This window comes from Idiotropiscis lumnitzeri, chromosome 8, assembly GCF_059441095.1.
Source record: "Idiotropiscis lumnitzeri isolate Australia: NSW breed Sydney's pygmy pipehorse chromosome 8, RoL_Ilum_1.0, whole genome shotgun sequence".
Taxonomy (NCBI): Eukaryota; Metazoa; Chordata; class Actinopteri; order Syngnathiformes; family Syngnathidae; genus Idiotropiscis; species Idiotropiscis lumnitzeri.
Window position 1 is genome coordinate 2,927,425 of NC_142398.1, and position 4,446 is coordinate 2,931,870.

A 4,446-nucleotide genomic window follows, 5' to 3' on the forward strand; every position below is an offset into this window, starting at 1 on the left:
GCTTACGGCCATACGACTCTGAGAACGGCCGATCTCGGCCGATCTCGTCTGTTCTCGGAAGCTAAGCAGGGTCGGGCCTGGTTAGTACTTGGATGGGAGACCGCCTGGGAATTCCAGGTGCTGTGCACAGCAAAAAAAAAAAAAAAACTTTTGACAAATGTCAGCAAGTATGCGAGCTGCTTTTTAATAAATTTCCACATATTCGCCTGACAGGCTGAGAGCACAAAATGCCAACATCCACCTGCCTTTGGGTGTTGCTACAGTCTCGCCGTGGAGGACTCGCAAATGCGTGTGGCAATTTGCAAATGCGTGTCTGGAGACTTGAGTGTGGTTCCGGAGCTACACATTAAGACCAAAAGGGGACCCTCGGAGTTTACAGGTGTAGCAGACAGATGACCCGATGCAGTCCGGTTGGGTTGGTGCAGTCAGTGTTTACTAAATAAAAAGTTAATGAATCAATTTAAAAAAATGGTGTTTACTGAATGCAGTAAAGGGAAGTACAGTGGAACCTCGGTTCTCGACCATAATCCGTTCCAGAACCCTGTTCGAAAAGCGAATAGTTCGAACACCGAAACCATTCCTTTGCTGCTTGCACTGACTTTCTTTGGCGGCATGATTAGGGGCTAAAACACTTCGTACACCTATATAAAATGCGAGAGCAAAACGCAGCACGTCCGCACGCGACAACAGTTGGTCACAAAGAGAGCAATCTACACCCGTACGCCGCTCAGCATCCCACCCTCGCGTACGCACTCACGCGTCGTACCGGCGTTCGAACTCCGATGTTTGTTCGAACTGCGAAGCAAGAATTTCTCTATTTTTTTTGTTCGGACTCCGATTTGTTCGAACTCAGAGTCGTTCAAGAACCGAGGTTCCACTGTATAGTTAATCTGGCAATTAGCAGGTGTGGAGAAGCTTCATTCATTTTCTTTTAGCTTCACTGGTTATATCATTTGTTCTTAATTTATTAGTTCCACTTTATTCTTCCATTTATTCCAATTTAATTTAAATAATGTCAAATAAATGGTACGTGACCATGGGTGGATAGCAGTGAAAGCCCCCCCATGTTTATGAGGTGCCGTTCGGGACATAATTCAGGAATAGCTCTCATACTCACTCGTGAAATGCGCTCATACACATAGGTGAAATGTTTTCGCTCATACACACTAGTGAATTGCGCTCATACACATTACTGAAATGCGCTCATACACATGGGTGAAATGCGCTCATACACAACATTTAATGGATGGGCGCCACGACGATCGAGTGGTTGGCACGTCTGCCTCACAGTGCATAGATCCAGGATTCCAATCGGGGCTTCGGCCATCCTGTGTGGAGTTTGCATGTTCTTCCATGCCTGCATGGGACCTCTGGTTTCCTCCCACATTCCAAAAAAAAGTCTCCTACCACACCGTCGAGTTTCCTCAATGACCATGGTGCTTGGTTCTTGACGCTGGGAGGCTTGCCATCAATGCACAGGCCTTCCTGTGTCGGGTTTGCATGTTCTCCGGGTTCCTCCAGGTACTCTGGCATCTCCGTGACCCTTTTGAGGAGAAGAGGTACTGATAATGGATGGATGGATCTTGTGTGTCTCTGTCTGGATCTTGAGAAGGTAACAAAGCAATTAAAGTCAATATGATTGACAATCGATGTTGCTTAAATAATAAAAGAACATCCCAATTGGACATACTAAACTACCGTATTTTCCGGACCATAGGGCGCACTCTAAAGTCCCAAATGTTCCCCAAAACCAACGGCGGCGCCCATAAAATGGACGGAACATCGCTCTCGACCATCAACTGTTTTACTCATTGGGCTGTTCGGAGTGCATGTTCGCTCACCCTACTGGTCAAAGTCTGAGTCATATATGCTCCAAATTGACTGCGACTATACATTATGTGACTATGGTGTTTGGGTGATGGTGTAGGAGAAAGCTGGACAAAAGGGCAGCTGTCCACAATGTGCAAAGTCTGTCTTATCATTTATGTTATTGCAAGCAAGAAACGTCCCAGGTTTAGACTACAGACTGCAAAAAGCCCAAAGCACAACAGCACATCTCTCTAAACAGCCATGTGATTCTGAGTGGCTCCCAAAAATCCATTGCTGTAATTGGCTAAGGCTGAGTGGCTCCCAAGAAGCCATTGCGATAATCTTTTTGTGTTATTTTCATTTCTTTTGGGTATATAGATGGCATGAGAAATACATGTTTTAATACATTACGTTTTTTGTTTTGTTTTTTATTTGAAACCGTGACTCGAAGGAGTGTGGTGACCAGTGAAGTCCCTCCCCTGATGTTATCTAGTAGTGCCATGGCACCTCTTAAGAACTGATGGGGCTATGGGGCTGGCCGAGGGGGGCGGCCGGCCGAGGGGGCCGGCCGGCGGGGGGCCCACCGAGGGGGCCGGCCGGCGGGGGCCCGCCGAGGGAGCCGGCAGGGGCCCACCGAGGGGGCCGGCTGTGGGGGCCGGCCGAGGTGGCCGGCCGGCAGGGGGAGTGATCAATCATCCTACCATGCATGTCTTTAGAATGTGGGAGGTAATTGGAGTACCCGGAGGAAACCCACGCAGGCACGGGGAGAACACGCAAACCCTTGACCTCTGCACTGAGAGGCCATTGTTCTAATCAGTCGTCCACCATGCCGCCCCCCAAATAGAACAAGCTTCTGTTTTTGACAGCGCGGGAGAGGCAAGGCCTGGTGTTCTGCTGAATAAGAGGGACAGCAGCAGGTAGGGCAAGGGGATGCCTCTGCCATTTCTCTGACACCAAGACGTGTTCCTAGGTTAACATTAATCAAACACCGCGGACTCGTAATCCCTGGCTAATGACCTACAGTTGTAGCAATAGTGCTCAAGGAGGCGCATTATGCAACACTGACCATCAGGAAATTCCATGAACCTGTCCAATTAAACGGAGCTGCACACTCATGTAAGGTAGGCATGGAGGTTGAGGTGGATGAGGACCCAAATGCAGGGAAGCGAGGCAAGGGAAACTTAAGTGGTACTGAATTGACGAAATAAAAAGCAAACAAGGAACTTGGAATAAATAAAATAACAAAATACAAAACAACAGGGAGCGACGAAACACAAGGACTTAACATAACTGGAAAAGGTGAGACAGGCTGGAGGACAACTGGCTTGGACATGAACATCTGATATGGAAAGACAACTGAGAACTAAATACAAACAAATTAATGAGACAATGAGGAGCACCTGGACAAGACACAAAGGGTTGGAAGGACCTGGTTGGTTTACACTGGGGCTTGGGTAGACAAACACAGGTGGACACAATAAACATGACGAGACACACTAAACGCAAGGAAAAAACATGAAACTAAATACGGAACAAAAAACACCAAATATGGATCATAACAACTTAGGCTGGCATGATTCACATTACATGTGTGATGCTCACAGAACAAGTATTTTGTTGAGATATTTCATTCCATCTGAGCATCACTCTTTGTTGTCATTGTTTTGTTTTATGGTGTCAAATTAATGCTTACAAATTATATTAGTATGCGGTCAGGCCCTTCCCCTCCGGCCATGATCTCTGTACCGTTCTGGCCTTGACCCCTCCGGCCTTATTCATAAAAATTGTAGGCCCTCGAACCCGATCGCCGCACCAGAACCCCCAAAGAAAAAGGAAAAGCGTCCGCGCCACACTGTGGGAGAGATGCTAACAGTTTATTTAAAGATCCTTAGCTGGCTAATTTAAAAAAAAGCTTCCGTGCGTGACGCCACCATGTGAGAAATGCTAACGGGATAGTTAAAGATCATTAGCTGGCTAATTTACATTTCAAATATGCTTACTTTATTCTGGTCTTATTATGGTTTTAGTTGTCTCCTTCTTCGGATATTTTATTTTCAACAGTCTGGATTTATATCTCGTATCAACCCAATGTGCAACCAATTACAAAAGCTGATTAAAAACATAAAATTCATAAAAGGTCTCCCGGAGTCTTTTGAGGACGAAAACCTGTTTCCGTTACATCAGACTCATCTGATCCTCGACGATCTGATTTTCCAAGCCTCGCAGCACCCGGAAGTGGTGAAAATCTTTACCCAATATAGACATCATAGAACTACATGGTGTTGTTCAAAAATCCTCGGGATAAATTACAAATCAGTATTTTGACTAATCAGATATTCCCTGTGAAGAAAAAATACTTTTTAGAAAGTTTTGAAGATGCTACCAAAGATGCTACCCCTCCAAGGTAATCTTTTAGGAGGATTAATCAACAAAAACTAACCATCATGAGTTTGAAAGCAACCCAGAAGATGTTTCTTCTATCGCCTCAACAACTGGAACGACTGAAAAAACCCAAACCTACCATCAGACAGACGGCTGAACAGGCTTTGGATGTGAAGATGAAAGCCATTTTAGAAGATCGATCGTTAACCCCGCATGAAAAAATAAAGTATCAGTCTTTACTGCACCGTTATTTAA

General features: G+C 45.6%; 1 pseudogene; it reads left to right on the plus strand.

Moving 5' to 3' along the window:
• Positions 1-129, plus strand: LOC148331506 (5S ribosomal RNA; annotated as a pseudogene).
• Positions 130-4,446: the final 4,317 nt, after the last annotated feature.